The 19,915-nt window shown below is 39.6% G+C and overlaps 1 protein-coding gene across 2 annotated transcripts in view; it reads left to right on the forward strand.

Annotated features, from left to right (window-relative positions):
* WDFY2 (WD repeat and FYVE domain containing 2) overlaps window positions 1–19,915 on the forward strand; it is a 57,594-nt gene that overhangs the window by 10,289 nt on the left and 27,390 nt on the right. The gene's annotated exons all lie outside the window — the stretch shown is intronic.

A 19,915-nucleotide genomic window follows, 5' to 3' on the forward strand; every position in this document is an offset into this window, starting at 1 on the left:
GGGGGAATATTTGAGACCTGTTTTTTGGCATTTCATCTTCCCCTTTGCACACTCTTCATGGTTGCTAATATGGTCAGGAGCACGAGACCAGGGGGCAGGGAGGGAATCCTTTAGTAGCTTGTACCACTAATTCAGATTCCAAAGTGTTGATTTTGGAGTGGAAGATGAAAAGTAAGGGTAGAGGGTTTTTTGTTAAATATGAAATGCTGTGAATTCTGTTGGTCACGGTCCTTCGGTTTCCAGCAATAAGCTTTTCCACAAATACTGTCGCTAGCCCATATTATATACCAGAGAAAGCAGTAGGAAAAGGGAGCTATGAATGTAGTGATTGTTTAAAAAAAACTACATGCTGTAGTGGCTGAAAAATGCATTACTTTAATCTGAATTCTGAAAGCTCCTCTGTGATTTCAGATGCTTTTGCTCCTTTTTTCCCTCCTTCCTTCTTTCTTTAGTAGATGAGAGAGAAGCCTTATGAGGATTTCCTTAATACATTTTTGTGACCAGAAAACCAAACCAAGAAGTTGTCATCCCCAACTAGTTTCATCCACAGCACCCTTTTGATCACAGCTTATAGTCATTCTTCTAAAAACCTGAGGACCTAAAACCTCTTCTTCAAGGAAGCAGGCATGGATATTGTTGTCTGGTTTTTATGAGGTGTGAACACACCTGAATGGATGGCCCGGCCCGAGGATTGCAATTATTGAGGTCACTGGCAGGAAGCATGGCTAAACCTAACCAACGGCTCGGTCTGCCTTGGTTGTTGTTTCCCATGGTCTTTCCTGTGCTCTAAAACCGAACTTGTGTTCACATGCCCTTTTTGACATGAACAGACATTTTCACATGGTTTTAAGAGTCAAATTCTTTTAGAAAGTAGTGTAACTGTTATAGAGCTGTTAAGCACAAAACCTATATTAAATGTGTAGGCAAGTGTTTTGTATACAAAATGATGTGGGAGAAGTAGATAAACAACCACTGACAAAAAATCTGAAGACAGGAAAAGCAAATGGCATGGGTAATTGCTTAGCGTTCATGTTTAGCATGTGGATTAAAAAGTGGTTTAGCATGTGGCAAACATGCTAAAAAAAGTGGTTTAGCATGTGGCAAACAGTGGTTTCAAGAAGTGGTGTGAAGAAGTACCTCAGACTCAATGGTATTTTTCCAGAAATAAATGATACTGCCTAATTTGCTCCTAATTTGCAAGCTGTTTGTTGTGATATTCTGAAGCATTATCCTGACAATGGTCAGCTTTTTGAGTTTCATTTCCCTTTGACGCTGTGTATGATAACTTCAAGCCAAAAAATGGTGTTTATTCAATTATTGACCAATGCCATTATACTGAGTTCAGACTAATAAAAATGAAGGAGTGGGAAAATATGGACCACCTTGAGATATTTTTGTGGTCTACAATGTAATAGGAAAGAGGAGTTCTTCTCAGAGTAAGCAGCAAAACCCTTGTTGCTCTCACTTCCCTGTTCTTTTAGAGAAGCCCAGTATTGAACAAGATGGCTGGTGTACATAGGAATCAATACTGTTTCCTTTTTTTAATGGCTCTATGAACCAGCTGGGAGAAATGGGCTGCTGAACCCATGGCCAGCAGCTATAGTGACTGTATTTCTAATCAATTAAATAGTGCAAGAGTATATTTCAAGCACAGGGGTCTGGCTGGCTGTGGTGTCTTGTTGGTATCAGGCACTGTTCTTGCCATGAGCCAATTTGTACAGCATCAAACAGTGCCCATACAGAGTTTGGAAGTCTGCTTGTACCAGGGACTGTTCCCAGTACATAGCTAAGATGCAGCTGCTGTTTTCCTGCCAGGTGGCCTCACTGGCAGGCGTTGGTCCCTGGCCTGTGTCACTTATTAAGGTAGGTGTTTTTCACATCTCCAGAGCACCCAGGTCATGTGGCTGTTCCCCCTGGTAGAGTATCAGATTGCCTACAGGAAATTGGTTCTGTGATTAAAAAAAAAACAAAACAAAATAAACCAACTAAGCCACTGGTCTAAACAAGACACAGCCCTTGAAGCTGTCATGCCTGTAAACATTTCTGGTGGTTGGAGATCTGTAACAGTAAATTTGAGACCAAAGTAGTTTGAGATTCTTAAGATAACTTCAACCAAACATCCAGAGGAGGACAGGTCTCCCTGTGCTGAGCAGAAGTGCATGTGTTTGTCAAATTCCTATGTGTGACATTAGCTAGTGACCCTCAGGGCTGCAGCCAGGGCTGTAACCCAGCTGGAGTACTGAAGTGGCATTCATCGCCTCTGTGGCCAAGTTCTTCAGTTGGACATCTGTGCTCACTTCCTGCACCATGGGAGGCCCAAGCATTGGACCTGTAACCAATGTGAATACATCTTCTGGCATTCGTCAATAGCTGTCAAAAATGTTTTCTCCGTGAACCTTTGTTTCTGACACACAGAGTTATATTTTGGCCAGTTTGAGCAGAGCATTGCATGTCCTGTAGGTCTAGGAGAATGGGACATGAATGCTTCCTTATATGCCAGCTCCTTCCCTGCTTACACCATCCCAGGGTGGCATCCTTCCAGTGAGCTTAGTGTCATTGCAGCTGCACTGTGCCTGCCAGTGAAAGTACCCAGGTTTGTTCTAATAAGTGTGACCGTCCCTTCACCCACGTGGAAGCTTTGGTCCTGTATTTTTGAAGTCATAGAACAGTGCTAAGCTGTAGTAATGACTAGTTTTGAAATACAAGTCACCAATCATCTGCATCTGAAACAAAGACAGTTGGAAGTTAGGTGCTGAAGAGAGAATTCCTCATCAGGGCCATCCAAATCTAGAGCACAGCTTGAAGAAGATCAAGGAAATCCAGAGACCCTCTGCTGTGAAGTTTTACCTAAGCATTACATCTTCGAAAAGACTTTTAGCATAAAAATGACATTTGTGCTCCTTTCAATTCTTAAAATGCTTAAAATAAGTTGGATGTACAGTGGCCACAGACCTTACGCCAAGCAGTTTTCTGCCCATATATTTGGTATTGCTGCCAAATGATTGTAGAAAACTCTAATAGGTTTTTGTAGATTGTATTAAAACTTCAAGGAGGACAGAAATTAAGAAATTTCCATTTTTTTACTAAAACTGGTGATGCCACAAAGAAACTATGAAGATGAAATGGGCTGCCTCAATAGCTCATGAGCTCATCTACCTAAGAAAAGCAAGGAAACTTCAGGCACAACAATTAAATTAGTCTTCAAAGCACATTTTGAATAGTAAGTACTTCATAGCTAGAGATGCTTGTTCTATAACTATCAAGGTCTCTCTGCCTTGTCCAGTTTACCTGACACTAATAATGTACAATAATGTACAAGAAGTTAGAGGTGTTGTTGGGGCAAAGTCCTGTGGAGAGTCTCTTCCGTAATCTTACAGTTTTTGTACAAGCTGTTTCCATTTGAGTATCTGGTGGATGATTCACACAGTATTTCAGTGCTTCTCTTTTTTTCTTCTCCTTTTCCCACTGTTCTGGGGACAGTGATGTGTCTCCTATTAGGAAGAAATAGTAATTTTCCTTTTGCTTCAATATTCAAACAAAATTGCTGTGGTTGGTTTCATCCTGTTCCAGTATCACTTGAGAGTTTTGCTGCTGACTTTGGGAGTGGGATCAGCTGAGTGTTTCAAAAGGACAGGTGGTACTTGCATTACTGGAGGAGTGAGCACATGTACTTCTGCACAAGGATATAGATTTCCCTTAGCTGTCATGGCCACAGTAACTGGGATGTCAGCAACAGAATCAGAAAATACGTGTTGGATGCAGCATCATTGTTCTGACACTCTTTGGAATGGTGCTGCCCTGTGGCAACTGTGTTCTCCTCCTCTTCCTGAAATTGACCCAAGTTGCTAAGCTCTGTTTTGTGTCTTGGAGCCAGGCTTTCCCATGGCAAGGATTATTGGACTTGCCTTGTCTTCCACAGTCTGTTGTTGTTCCCTCTGGGATTGTGAAGGAATTTACATATTCTAGGTTTCTTCTTGTGTCAAGTGTTTTGTTGTAGGACCCTTTTGTATTTTCTGTGAAAAGTTTCTTGTTTAATTTTTAATATTACTTCAACTCAAGAAGTAATGTTCTCAAGATTGTTGATCTGAAATTCTCTGGTACAGGTCCTCTGATACTGAGGAAGTGGTGTCAGAGTATTTTAGCCCAGCCTTGAATTGTTATAAGATTACGATTGCTTTTTTTAAGGCATCAGAGGATCAAGAAAGCAACAAAATTTCCTTTAAATCATGTATGTCTGGAATACCCAGAACATAAGTGTTGTACAATAGTCTTTATAGTCTTTTTCTACAAACTCTACTGTTTTTACTGTATTACAGCATTGCACTGTCTTACTTTGGACACAAATAGAAATTCTACTTCACCTCCATTGAATAAAGTCTTGTAGAAACAATAATTTTAACCACAGGCTGAGAGAAGCATATTTTGAATCAAATAAAATTAAATTACAAATAGCTATCAATTATGTAGACATAACAAAAATAAGCAGAACAAGATATCTAACTTAGCTTTCTCCTTCCTGAGAAACTGATATTCTTTTCTGAAATCAAATCAGAGTAACAATGGTGTTGTTATTTGGCAACATGATATGTTTATGTATCATCTGAAAAAATCAGGAAAAATCATCTACTAAAGCTGGAAGTTGAAATGAAAGGGCTTCCTTGTAAAGAGAAAGAATGGGATGAATATGTGATTATCCATCCTGCCTTGCAGAGAAGTTTACTTATTGTTCAGTCAATGCATATTCAGTCTTGATGCTATGAAAAAATGTAACTGCTACATCTTTGATAATCTTGTATAGTGTGGATTGGTTCACACTGTGGTGTTTCATGAGAATCCCATTTTTCACTACTTACCTCTATAGTGGAAGCAGAACTCCCACACCTGTGCTCTTACCTTAGACCTATTGGTGTTTCATAACATTGTCTTAAGTTCTGTTATGTAACTGGATTGTGGTCCTGCTTTCTCTATATGTCCAGGGCTGATTTAGAAGCATCTCAAACATATGGTTTTTATCTTCACTAATAGCAATTTTTGTAATATTTCCTAAACATGGCAAAGTTAGACTGTGTGTTTGTTTATTCAAAAGCTACACTGCTTTGAACAGATAAATATTTCATTCTTGGGACCCAGTAATAACTTGACTCAAGCTGGGGAAGAAAAGAGAGTAGGAATTTAAGAACCAGGGCTGAGATTTAAAACTTTCCATAAACACTGCAGAAGAAAGCAACAGAAATGGAGCATTTTCTCTTCCTTAAAATATGTACACATTTTGCATTATGCAGTTGGAGGAAAAAATACTTGACATTGAATTCAGATGGCCTGCAGTGGTCATAACTTCCTTTTTCAAACTGTTGTTTATTTTTCTCTATGCTTATTTCACAGAGATAGATAATGAACCTTTGTTTGTTTTAATTACAAAACCCAGTTCCTGTCTGTTGAAAGTAAATAGAGCCTAAAGGATTTAGTGTCCCAAGTAACAGAGCAAGAACTTTGTATTTGTGAGGTATCAAGGTAAGTGCAACTGCACTTTGGGGAAAAGCCTTAATGTGAGAAATACTTTCCAATTTACAAATTTGGAGGGTAGCTGTTGAGTGCAGCTGTTAGGTTTCCATTGCCCTGCCTGTCACCAGGCTGCTTCATAAATGCACAATGTGGAGCTGGATGTCTTGCCTTTCTTCTGATGAAAGCCAATCAGCATGCACAAAGCTGCCCTGGTACCACAGTAATTGGGGTGGTGAGAGAGTCTTGGGGTTTGTAGGGTTTGTCTTCAGCCCATTACTTCCATTTAGATAGACCAGTTATTACCAAAACTGTGCTCTTTCAGTTTCCTTGTCTGCGTGTTACTGAACCAGATGTTTGCTGCCATCCTTACTGCAGGATTTGTATTGTTTGTACTTTATGTTCTGTTCCCTGCTGCTGTTCTTCCTATTCGTGTTCTATCACTACTCCTCTCAACTCACTTTCTCATTTCCTCACCTTCTTGCTTATTAATTCTCTCAGTGACTCTCCTCTTACCAATTTGGAATTCAAAAAAGGCAGGCTATCTCCTTCCTGTATGAACGTGGAGCAGCTGCACATCCTTGCTAATGCTGTTAAATATCAGTATCCAAGTCAGCTGATATGAAAGTGAAATGGGGCAGCTTGTATCAGGAAAATTGTTGACACCAGAAATTGGTAAAGACCACCTTGTGTGTTGGTGATATGAAAAGTGTGTTTAGCTGGTTTCATCTGCTAATTGTTGCTTTCTGAAAACCTGAAGTACCTCCTCTATGCTTCTGTGGTCCAGCAGCAGTCCACACTAATTCCCAGTTTATTTCTAGGTTTTTAAACCTGTTTAAATGTTAATAAAATGTTTTGAATAATTGAGAGATGGTGAATGTGTGATGCCTCCCAGGCATGAGGGAGTGGGATAGGATGCTACAAGTAGTAGAGAAATGGAAATCAAATGGGAAGAGTTTCTTTCATTTGCAGTGGGTGGGGGGAATGGAAATATTTACCTTTGTCCTGCTGCTTCAAAGTTGTCTTGGTGAGGAAGGGAACATCAGCTGCTTCAGGAGGAACAACTTCTGCAGTTGCCTGTGGGGGTGCAAATGCTGAAGGCTTGCTGCTGCCAGGGAGAGGTGACCTTGATAGCCTCATACCTGCTGGTTAATGAGTGTTCCTGGAAACAAAAAAACAGGGATGCAAAGGGAGTATCTGCACCTTTCCCACAAACACATACACATCTGAAGCTTAAATTCTTGCTAATAGCAGGAGTAATTTTAAAAGGCTAAGTCTAGCAAGACTTTAAATCGCTGTCAGCTGTTTTTGAACCAGATGCTGGAGGCAAAACTCTGGGGGGAGAAATAGCATGGTTGAAATGTGTGTTAAAATGAAGGGTGCCAGAGGAAGAGACAGTGTGGGAGAACTGATGGGAGTAGAGAAAAATGTCTCTAAGCTTTTAAGAGCATGGCTTGGAAGTAACTCGCTATTGGATTGTCTTCTTTGGTTCCTGTGTTCTAAATAGAGTTAATGGTTGACCACTGGAAAAGGTAGGACATAGATCCTCAGCATTCACTAGCTTTTTAATTAAAATGTAGCTGCCATACCATGAACCTTTGTTTCGTTCTACAGAAATACTTTCCTTTCAAAAACTGATCAAACAAAACCCTTAAATGCTCTGAAAAAAAGAAAAAGTGAATAGGAAAAGCAAAGACAAACCTTGATCTTTCAGACTTAAGAGTGTGAAGCAATATTTTAAAGGTGCAGTCCCAGGGGAAAAATGCATTTGTGGAATTATATGGTTGTGCATTTCTAACACCCTTTGTTAGCTTGTATTTCCACTGTGCAGTGTAGATGATGAATATATGTGCACTTCCAAAGCAACCCATTTGTTCACTGCAGTGTTCAAGGTCATAACTGCTCTCAGTCTTTCTTGTAAACTTGCTGTTCCTGTCTGTTGGTGTTATTTAGTGCAAACTGTCCATCTGATCTGTTTTAGGGGCCAGATCCTGTCCACAGAACAGCTCTGTCTAATACTTTGTCTCCTCCCCTCCAGCTGAAATGAAAATTGATTCTAAATACTGGCCTCCAGTGCACTGCCTCCCTCTGATGCTCAGTAGTTGGGACATCTCTTAATTAAGTAAACTGCTTAACCTGCTGCAGATTGTTAATAATTTGCATTTCTTGATAACCGCTCACAAATTGCAAACATCCCTCCAAAACTCACTGTGTGTGTGCCTGATAAAGGAGACACAATTTACTTCTATTAGATATGATATGTGGAAGAGACTTACTGGACTGTCAGGTCATTCCTGGATGTTTTCAGTATGTCTCAGATACCAGGGCAGGAGAGTGGGAGGAGGAACTGCTTGACACAGCAGAACACACACGGATTTTGAAGCTAACAGAGTGGGTTTTAGTCTGTGGGACGTGTATCTCATGGCTTGAGGTAACTGGACATGTTGTCTCTTTGCATAGTAATTTAACTGTCTGTAAGGAAAGCTGTTCCTCCCTGCCTTCTGTGTAAGAAGCAATCCTGTCTGACTTGCAAAAAATCAAGCCAGAATTACAAACAAGATTTAGGTTTTCAGGCAGTGCTGAGCCTGCAAGGCCACAAGATCAAAAAGAACCCTTCTCTTATTTACTGCCTTTACCCCCTCTCAGCTCATCTCTTTCCCCAGCAGATGCTGTGAGCTGATTTTATGCTTTACCTAATAGCACAAGGATTTACTAGCCCAGCGGGTTGTCTCTAGCTGTCTTCTACCTTGTATTACCATCTAAAATCTGGTGTCCTCTGCCAAGGTCAGCAATAGATCTGGTCTGCTTCAATCTGCTGCCCTTCTCTGCTTCCAATGGCCCTTGAATTGGCCAAGTCATTACTTCAGACTCCTTTCTTTGCACTAACTAGTAGCCTTCCACTGGAAGGTAACATCCATAGATGCCAATGCCCCATCCCTGAAAGTGTTCTAGACCGAGTTGGATGGGACCCTGAGCAGCCTGATCTAGTGGAAATTGTCCCTGCCCACATGGCAGGGGGGTTGGAAGTAGGTGGTCTTTAGCTCTCTGGTAAGGAATCGTCTTTATTCAGGATGGATGAAGTTGGTCAGGTTTTTCCAGTGATTGTGTAGAGTTGCCCACTACTTAATTCAGCAATGACTTTGAAAATCCTTGCATTGAAATTATTCTGTAAATATATAAATACTGACACCTTTATTGTAATTACCATGTCCAGTAGCATGACCTAGTAAGTACTTACTACTTTTGAACCTGAGGATGTTATGTTTTGTATTAGCTTGTAATAAGATTTAAAAGTGAGAGGCTGCCAAGCAGAGAAGCACGTCTTTGGAGATGACTTTGTCTCACAACCTCAAATCTATTTCTTCCAAGATAATACTGATATTTCCCATATGAATGGCAGCAGTAAAAATCTGGAGGATGCAAGCTGAGACAGCATCTGGACGGGAATTTCAAAGGACTCTTCTTGTAACCCTCTAAAAAAAAATGCCAGTAAAGGTAGTAATAATATACCAGCAAAGAGGTTTTTATAATATTTTATGCTTTTGCCATGAACCAGAATCTGTTCCTTATAGAAAAGAGGAAGTTACCTGTGGGACAGTGACCAGGTAATTGAACTGAAGTTGCTACAGGCTTTGTTGGTTTGGTCAGTCACCTGAGCAGTAGTGTCCTATCAGGACACGGTTCCACCAGGCATCTTTACAAGACTGCACTGCAATGTGTTGCACCATTTCACAAATTTGAAGAATGTATTTTTTGTACCTGAGAAGAGATAGTCTTGTGTCTTCCCTACGCTGCTGCAATTGACACGGTTTTCCTGTTGTGTTTTCACAAGGAGGAAGTTTGATGCAAAGGGTCAAGGATTTTCTTTGTATTTGATAGTCTGCCTATTGCCCTCCTTTACAATTTTCTTTCCACTTCTTTTGCCAGAAACATGTGATTCTAGGATTGCCCTTGAGAGCTGTGGCTGACAAATCCTCTATTCCCTTCACTAACAGTCTGGACTAGTTGTCTAACCCAAATTAGCAGATAAGCTGATTGGGTCTGGAGAGATCTGAAGTGCAGGATCTTACTAAGTGGATAGCATTGTATTGTAAAGAAAATCTAATATTGATAAATATATTTCTTTCTCTTTCATCCATAGTCTATAAATTTCTAAATCCTGCTGCAAATAAACACTGCTAGGGTATGTACAGGAAGGAGATGCATAAAGAAAAGAAAATAATGATAATGCTCTTATAATTTAGCAGGTTTTTCTGTTTCTGGATTGCTGCATTTAATACAGAAGATGAGAGTTCAGACAGGATATTGTCTCATTAAAGGGATTGGAAAGCAGGTAAGGGGAGCAGAACACAAGAGCAGCTTTTCCAAGAGACTGGAAAGATTGATTACCTTAAAGAGGAGGCATGTAAGAAGTTGTATGAGTATGCACAGCAACTAACCAGTGGAGAAGGTAGAGACAACTGAACTTCCAGTCTGGTAGGAGGAGACCAAGAGGATGTTCATTGGCATTTGCTGTTTAAAAATTGAAATCTACTATTTTAAACATGATAGAATAAAATTACTACAGTATGAAGTTGAATGCTGAAGAATGGAAAAGTTGCAACTACGCCATATGAAAGAAGTAGCTGGATGCAAAGAGGCCCTGCATGTTTGAGGGAGATTTTTTTAAAATAATAAAACCTAAAGTTTAGGATAGAATATTCATCTCACAATACAGGTTTGAAGATGGTTTCTGTTCAACTCTGTTGATTTCCATCTCCCCATGTAACCCCCACAGGAATGCAGAGATTACAGAGATGACTGACTTTTAAGCCCTTGAAATGCCAGATCGCCTTTAAATTACAGAGTCAGAAGTTTGGGTTTTGCTGTGCTTTGCTTGCACCTTACAACACACTGCAGTATACATGATAAGAAGAAATCTGAGCGCCCTTGGTAAAACACTTTGGGGCTACACTTCCTTTGCAGCTATTGTACAAACCTTTCAGGACAGGGTTTGGTTTGCATAGCTTTGCCCTGCTTTCTTGATCCCTTTTTGCTGGTGCTAGTTCTGTTGACCTTGCTGGTTTCCTTCCCAGAATACTGAACTCCCAGCCAAAGTTGTCCTGCTGGGTCAGAGCAGCAGAGTGGCTTCTTACCTCCTCTAGAAGAGCAAAGCCTGTAGGAGTTGAGGACAGTGAAAATATCTCTGAGTCGGGCTGCCCGGAGGGGAAAACGGCAATGAACAGAAAAGCTAAGGGAACATTTTATCACCCGTGAATCATTGTTCAAGTTCAGCTGGAGGAACTGGAAATGTGATTCCTCTGCAGAAAATCCTTGATGCCTCAAGAAGAGCGTTGGCAGAGGCACCTTGGTGTGGCACAGAGCACACAGATACATTCCAAGTAGATGTGTTTGTTTTCTCTGAAAAAAACAGTGCTGTCATTGTTCAGCAGTACTTAAAAACCAAAAGCCTATCTCTTCTTATAGAGGGTGTTTCAATGAATGATGCAGATGACTTAGGTCTAGAAATTTAAATGCTGAGAGAGGACATCATCCTATATAAATGGAAATGTGGCTTCCTTCCTCTGCCGTAAAGGCATAATTTATTAGATGTTACACTGGATAGTCAACCAAACATTTATATGAGAAAAAAGCTGAGGCCTAAAGGTATGACTTAATTTAGAGCTTGGGATCAAATATAAATCTTTTCCTGTAAATTAATATTTATGTGACTGTAATTTATTAGAAAATGCCATACTGGTGGTATGTATATTGAAAATTAGTATGTTCAGCTTTCACTTCACAGATCCACTTTTTTATCAATTCAATAATGCATTCATTTTTATGCAGAGTGAAGCATGCCTAACTTAAAAATTATCAATAAGTTGATAGCCAGTAGAAGTTTTGGAGAAAAAAAGTGTTGTGTTTTGCTGGCAGATGTTCCAACCAGGCAGCTAGAAGCAGGACAGTGACCTGGTGGGTTCTAGTCCTTCACCTTTGCTACATGGGCAATTTAGAGGGGTGTAGGAGAGTTTCTTTCTTGCAAATTCTGGATACACTGGGTATTTTTAGCATGGTTCCACTGAGTCACTTATTGCATAGCAGGTCTGTATTTTAATCTAATGAGGATCTTTCTAATAACTTCCATTACTGAAACATTTGAATGTGGGAAGGAGGTGAAAGTAATTGGATTGCAATAATTAAATCATCCAATGCAATTACCTTCAAAAAGTTGTGTGTTTATGCTTTCTGAACGCAAACAGGAATTTATCAGTACAGGCAACTCCAAAACTGCATCTGTTCTGGAAGGGAAATCATTTGGTGGGGTTTGGGTGAAGGAGGTCTGTGGGTGAGAGAGAGATGAAGATCATTTTGTCCCCAAAGATCTGTAAGGAAGACTGGTGCACAGTTTTTAATGAGAGACTTGAAAAAAGTCTCAATGTGATGGAAGACTTGTTTAATTCTTTCTGAAGCTGTAGGCTGATGCTCACTGGGAACTCCAGTCCTACATTTACCTACATTTGCAGAAAAATTTAGCTACCCTACAGCTGGAGTGTGGTGTAGTCACTACACTGCTTCTTATGACACATGATGAGAATTGATTTTGTGGAGCTGCTGAAGACCTGAGGCAGCTTGGCTGTCTGAACTTTGTTCTAGTAACCCCAACGTAATGGAGTATTTTTCTGTGGTTGTGACTTATGGTTCATTTTTTGGGTCTCTACTTAACCAAAGTTTCCAAAGGGGAAACTGATCAAAATGTGGTTTTTGTCCATGCCTGAAGAGCAGAGCTTGTACTGCTCCCAGGCATGTGTATTCAGGTAACTGGAAAAATCACTGAACTGCATTGCTTATTGTCCAGAAAACTGAAAACTGGGTGGAAACTGTTTCACAGCTGAGTCGTAAAGCTGTCATGTCACTATCTCCTTTTTTTTAGATCATAAAAATTCATTTCCCCTGATACTGTCTCAGATGAATCTTTTTTAGTCACTTCCCACAAAAGACCTAAAAAACCCTCTATATAAACCAAAACTATGTTAAATAAAATGGTGTCACTTTCTCAGAGGTCTAAGTACAACTGATGAGTATAACACCCTGAGAAACCCATGCAATCCTCTAGCTGCATATAACCTACCAAAACTTTGACATTTTCCCTGTTACGCAATGTGCGTCTGCATTTAGTTACAGCAGCATGAATTAAATGGGGAAACATCTTATTAAGCATGGTTTGACTGCTTAGTATGCTTTGTGTGAAAAAAATCCTGCCTTTCAGTTCATCTGCCTGCTTGCTTGACACTCTGTTTTGTACAATGTTTTTTTTATATCACTGGGTGGAATTGACAGTGCGCTTGAATGTTCAAGTGCTCATGAGACTCCTTCCTTCCTCACAGCTGGTGGCTGAGCTACTGCTCTGAGATCCAGCTGCCTCCACGCGGGTTTTGGTGTGCTGCCTGCACTGTTCACATCCAGGACTCTGTGAAGTCCTTGCTTGATTCACCTCCCTTGCCCTGATCCTGTTTCTCTGGTGCTTCTGAGCTGTGTGTGAGTGGGTTTTTCTGGATTGGTGACAATGGCAGCAGTGTGTTGGATACAACAGCAGGATGTCAAAGGTGCTGGCTGTTGGGAGCTGGCCCACGTTCCTCTCGAAGTCAGATTTTACTGCTTCTATGGCTTTGTTGCAGAGAATAGATACAGAGTAGCTATAGGTTATCTATATGCTACAGAGATAGATACAGAGTATCTCTCATAATACAAAATTATTCTCCGTTATTCAAAATTATTAGATACAGGGTATCTTATCATTATTCAAAATACTTCCATTTTATAGGAAGCCCAATGATGAGTTACAAACCAAGGTTACCATGAGGATACTATATCTTCTCGATATTATATCTTTATGTAATCAGTACTGAGAGAGAACCTCTCTAAAACAGTCCATCCTTCAGAACTCTTTAGTCTTTTCCCCACACATTTTCCTGCTTTACTGAACTTGAGCTCTTGTACTTTATTTCAGAAATTGAACCTTGTGATATCAAACACCCTAGACCAGATCTAGTGATTGTAAAATCATAGGGTATCCTGGCTTGGAAGGGACCCACAAGGATCATCAAGTCCAACTCCTGGACCTGCACAGGACACTCCAAGAATTACACAACATGCCCGAGAGCTTTGTCCAAATGCTTTTTGAACTTCAGCAGGCTTGGTGCTGTGACCAATTCCCTGGGGAGCTTGTTGCAGTGAGGAACTTTTTCCTCTGCAATATCCAACCTAAACTTCCCCTCACTCAGCTTCATGTCATTTCCTCAGGTTCTATTGCTGGCCACCTGAGAGAAGAGATCAGTACCTGCCCTTCCACTTCGCTATAGCTGTCCCCCCTCAGTCTCCTCCAGGCTGAACAGGCCAAGTGAGCTCAGCCACTCCTCCTACAGCTTCCCCTCAAGGACCTTCACCATCCTTATTGCCTCCATTGCATGCTCTCTATAGTTTTGTATCCTTTTTATGCTGTGGCTGCATAGCTGTACACGGTCTAGTCTCAGAAAAAGTCCAGTTAGTTAATCTTTGACTAGTTCAGCCTAAGTCACACATTTGTTCATCAAAACCAGGGAAAACAAGGTAGCACCTGGAATGTGCCCCAACATTTCAGGGTATATGCAGAGCCCTTCATCATTGTTGTGTGATAGGTTTTGTGGGAATTAGCATGGGTGAGTCTGAGTGGGAGACAGTCATGCACTTCCCAGGGCTTTTGGTTTTGGGTTTGCTGGGGGTGGTATGGAAGTGCTGGGGTTTTGTCTTGACCTTTTTTTTTTCTGCTTTTTATTTAGGAGGACATAGGATAAGGACTATTATCTAAAGTCCTCTGAGGCTTTGGCACTCTGCTATTATATTTCTATTTGTTTTCCCTGAAACACAAGCTGGCCCAGAAACTAGTTCCAGTTTTGATTTTTGCTTTCATATACTTTCTTTCAAAATTTATTGGAGAGATGGAACTCCTTATCACTGGTTCCAGTACACTGGCAGTGGTTCATGAACTGCCACTAAGCATGAAAGATCCTTTATTCACAGTAGGGTTCCATGTTACTAAGCAGGGGAAGTCAGAATCTCTTCCCATCTCTGCAATAAGTCTCTGGATACGTTGGGGGACTTATAATACTATATAATTCAGTTTATGCAGTTGTTAAATAATTTTTCTTATCCTACTACTAATGGCAGTGTGTTGCTGGTAAAGGTGATAAAGCCATCAGTGGTGTACTTAGACTTCAAAGGCTACTATTGTCACATTTGTTTAATGACATTGGGTAGAGCTTTTGCAGTCACAAATGCAGATATTAGTTTCTATAGAAACATGTCTTTTGAATACTTCTAAATTGTCTGTTATTGGATATTTAGGAATAGGTGCAGTTTCTTTTCAACATTAAAGAAGTCTTCAGTGTATTGATGATAAGAATATGTGCTAATACTCTATTAGGTATGCTTGAAACCTCACAGATTGCACTAATGCTTATATAATATTATCCTAATATCTTTTTTGTTTCTTCTGTTAATGAATAGTTGGAGGAGTGTTTTAAAGGACTTTCCACAATACTTCAGTGTATTCCTTTTCCTTTTTCAAAACTGTTCTGAAACTGTGTTAAATCAGTTCTGTAGTTAGAACAGTGGGCAGTAGGAAATGTTTCTTTTTAACCATGTCGTTTGCACTGTTGACATAACCTCCTTTCCCAAGGAGCTATAATGTGCAAAGGGTCTCTGAATAAGCCTGATGACTTTAGAAAGTGGCAGATTAAAGTTTCTCCACCCCTGTAATTTGTGTTCTCACTACAAAGAAGAATAAAAATATACATAGTAAAATAAAAACTTAAAAATAATTTCACATTTCATTTGATGCTTAGTGGTTTTGGTCACTCAGCAAAAAAAGAGAGAAAATAATCCCGCAGTGTATAGTCCAAGGTACAAACAATAAGGAATACATTAAAATGCCATTTAAAACAATTTCCCAAGAATACCGATGAAATAATGTAGTAAATTTATGTGTTGAGGGTTACCTCTGCTCTGTTATACTCTGATGTATGTCTGGGGCATGAAGGTGGTAATGTTACAGAAGTGCATCTCAGGAAAGAGAAACTTTTAAAAAGACAGAAGTGAGAAAGGAAAAAAAGTGAACAGGAGAGGAAGGATCTGTTATGGGAAATGGATATATTAGATTTCCTCACACAAACTGTGAAACTGGAGGGTTTATGGATATTCTGGAGAAATGGAGTATTATAGGGATCTTGTTTCCTGAGGTAATGGATCTGCCTACCACAGATTTCCCAGTATTGCAACATGCAAACATATACATCAGTATGTCTGTACTGTGTGCAACACCAGTGTTTCATGCAAGGCACAAAGGAGAAGAGACAGGAGCCCTGTTTTGAGTCACTCACATCCAACACTCCAAGCACAGTGAGTTTTCCAGCAGTGAGGTGATTGCTCAGGCCAGAGTAGGGATAGAGCAGAGGATCTCGCATTCAACCTGGCAGCATATTTTCACAAGGCACACTGCAGCCTAGATGCACAAAGTTGGGTTTGTATGAACAAATTGTTTTTATCAGAATGAGATGCCAGTGACTGAATAAGTTTCTGTAGATGGTGATGCACAGAGTTCCCATGCTGAGGTGGACGTGCTGCTGTTGGCAGGGGCAGCACTTCATGAGTAGTAGGTGCCCAAGTGAAGCCCACCTCCTGCACACCTGCAAAGCATGGCAGTGTGCTTAGACCTGCACGTCCACAGCCATATGGACCTGAGGCACATTCTCTTCATCAAAACAGAGAGAAACAATTTTTCTTTTAAATTCGGCAATTTTCACATCACCTTAATATATGAAGACATGGCCTGTCTTTTGTATGGCAGAATTATTTCTGTATAGCCTGTCTCATTTAAAAATAAATAATCTCTGTTATGAAAAGACTAGAAGAATATCCATCGATTTGACAGCTTCTAAAAATCTTTCCAAGTCAATTTGCTGGCAACAAAATGAAGGGACAACTCATTTCCATGGTGATGCTGACTGAATCACTCTAGAGCAGCTGAAGAATGAATCCTGACCCAGGTGGATGCTGTTTAAGTCCAGTAAGCATGCAAGCAGCAAGTACTCCTTGTGCTGGATATCCATTAAAAAAGCTTATTTTCATTCATGCTTGGGTTTTTTTCTTTGCATTTTTTAGAAGTTACAAAAGCTCTGTGTTTCGCATGTAGTAGGTAGTATTCTGTAAAGAAGTATACAGAAATGTGTGGAACTTCGGCTGAAAAAGGATGTGCTCTTCCAAGAACATTTGGTTTCTCCCAAACTGAGTAGTTGCTATGGTTTTTTCCTTAGCCCAAATCGACTTTGAGAAAAAGTTGCCTAGAAAAGACTGCTGAACTGAGATTAGTTTTCTGTCTTTCAATAAAATGCTTTTTCTATTTCAGTGATCTTTAAGAGAAGAAAATTCTGAATTGTCAGTTCCTGACAAAAGGAATAATTTTCATGCTTTTACATGACCTTATACATAGATATTGGAAATCCATTATAATGCTTAATATAATTTTTAAATGTTTCTTTTAAAGACTTGCATAGTAATCATTCTTAATTTTAAAATAAATTGTTTACAAGAGCTTTTATTTTCTTTTATTTCAAATAATTTACTGGAGAGATTTATCTAAAGAGTTATGTGAACTGACTTGCTGGTTATATTCCTTTTCAAACAGGCTACAGTTAGATGACATCTTTTCATAGTATTTTTTTTCCTTAGAATGCTTTGTTTCTCATTTAGTTCTCATTTAGTCACATGATATAGTCCTTGAATAGAAATATGTTTGACTACACTAAGAAATGAGCGTACTATGTACCTATAGAAGAGGCCTATATTAGTAAAAGTAGCTTCATGCTTAACACAACCTCCAGCAATATTTTTCTTTGTTTGTTTTAAGCTTTACTAGAAAATATGTTTTGCTTCATTATCATTAATCTAAAAGTCCTAAAATTGATGTAACTGCCAAATTGATTAGTAATTCTGCAGTGGGTACTGTTTAATAAACGATGACAAAACCAACTCAAAGCATTCAAATTATTGCCATGTTTGCACATAAAATTAATTTTTAGTTCCTGCGGCTTTTGAAGGATCTGTTCTTCTACACAGTTCTTTCCTAGCAAGCTGAATTATTTGTAAGATGTTGCAGTGGGTTTATTATTTGCAGGAGCCTCAGAGTGGAGAGGAAAGGCAATGTTGTTGAAGCCTGAGGATTTTGAAACAGCACTCGAATATACAGATTGTGATGGTCAAGAAATGCAGGTCTCTCATAGGTGCATTTCCTCAGGGTAGTCTCATATTCAGGTATTACAGCTCCCTGTGATTCATCCCATTATTTTTTTGTGCACACTCATTCACTGTCACAATGACCTCACTTGTCAAGGACAAACACATTTGTAAGAGCTCATCCATTTGAGAAACAGGATGGTTGATGTGCATCTAGAGCTTCTGGCCAACAACAGCTATGGCCAGCTGTGGGGAGAAATGACAGAAGGATTTGTCTGTCCCTCTCACAATCAAAGATATGTCAGTGTTGTTACTGGCTGGTGAATTGTGCTTTATAAAAAGTTTTGGCGGCTTTGCTTCAGAGCTCCTGCTGTGTTCAACACAAAAAGGCCATTAGACTCAGGACATAATTATAATGAATGTTACATGTTTTGAGTAATTTGTGAGAGCTTTCTGACCTTGGGACTTGTTAACCCAGTGAAGTGTTAGTTTTTAGAGCAACATACCCTATCAAAATGTGTGCTTGAGATATTTCTACAATTATTCTGCTTGTGTAGTGCCAAATATACAAGGTTTCAGAATTATTTGCTGTAAAAGGAGTTTGAATGCAGGGTAAGATGAGCAGAAACCTGATTTTGGACATAAGTAATACAGGAAGACAAAGTAGTACAGCCTTTAGTTTGAAGTTTGAAGGATAGATTACTAGTTCTTGAACTGCTTTATTATGCATGGCATCTCAGTAGTTGTGTATGTAATGCCTTAGATCAATTTATATTCTATGATGAAGTATTTCTTGTATTTCTTATATTATGATATTGCTCTGGATATGTACTGACTAAGGAGGACTGCAATCTTCTTTTTTGAATAAAATGAGGTAACAGTAGAAATGGTCATGCAGTCTTTTCCATAAGCTGTACTTCCATGATTCATGTACTAGAAAAAGCCATTCTTGCTTGTTTCTTTTTCCTTAATAGTATCACGTGCAAGTTATAGAAGCAACAGGTTTTTTAGATCCCTCCTGCATCTGCTGTTGCATAGTAATTTTGATGGAAAAGATTAAATAGAAGTGGGTGATGGGTCAAAATCCATTGTGCTATGCTAACATGGTGCTGCATTGGATAACTCTGGTTTCTAGAGAAGGTTAATACATTCAATGTAAATCAAAAAAGCATGAATACAGTATTATATGGAGTGATTTCTAATTAACATTAGATATAAGGATTAGAGGAACAGTAAGGGAGGTTACAGGTGACTGTAAGTGAGGTGACAGTGGGTTATGCAGAAATAAGTAAGAGGTTAATGCTGCTTTAACTGTTGACACTGTTACTAGACATGTTTTGATGAAATTAACTGATGAACTGAAGTTAAGAGAGAGCTTCAATTATAAGGAGGCTTCAGAGACTGGACCAAAAGAAGCAAATGACAATGAGGGCTGAAATAATAAATATTTAATGACCCAGATGGTGCATCAGTCCAGATCCTCTGCTATGGAAACAAGCAACAAATGTCTCAAATCTCTGAAGGGCATGAATTGAGTAACAGGCATCTGACAGGATAATATGATTATGAGAAAGCAAAAGTAATCCTGAGATACATTGGGAATCCTGAGATACATCTCTTCTAGGAGAGAAGAAACTACTGATGTGTTAGTGGGGAGCACTGTGTGGTTCTAAGTGCCTCTATTCAAAGACATCAACTCCAAACTGATGAGGCAGAGGAGACTTGCAAAGCTGCTTGTAAGGTTGGTCATCCTCTTCAGAGAAGAATAAGTTTGACTTCTTTGTTCTCAGTGGCTTCTTCTGATATAGCACTCTACGTACATGGAGGAGAGGGAAAGGTTCTGAGGCTGAGAAGGTCATTTTGGCACAAATGGACATAATCTTAGTAATAAGCAGCTGAAAATTTCAGAGCTTCCTTCTTTCTCTTAGAGGTTTTCCTGAAGCAGAATAATGAAACAACAGGCAGCAGATGGGCCAAGGCCTACCCTGAGAGCAGGGGGAAGGTTTCTGCAGAGACTGGAAGCACTGGTACCAGAATGCTCTACTGGGCTACCTGTGGTGCCCCAAATTTTCACGTGAATGAACAGTCATGCTCAAGTCCTTGTAAAGCAAAGAACTAAAAGCCATAGAAGTTTCCAAATATTGTTGAGATATGTTCAGCCAAGTTG

The sequence above is a fragment of the Lonchura striata genome, chromosome 1, assembly GCF_050655825.1.
Source record: "Lonchura striata isolate lonStrDom1 chromosome 1, ASM5065582v1, whole genome shotgun sequence".
Taxonomy (NCBI): Eukaryota; Metazoa; Chordata; class Aves; order Passeriformes; family Estrildidae; genus Lonchura; species Lonchura striata.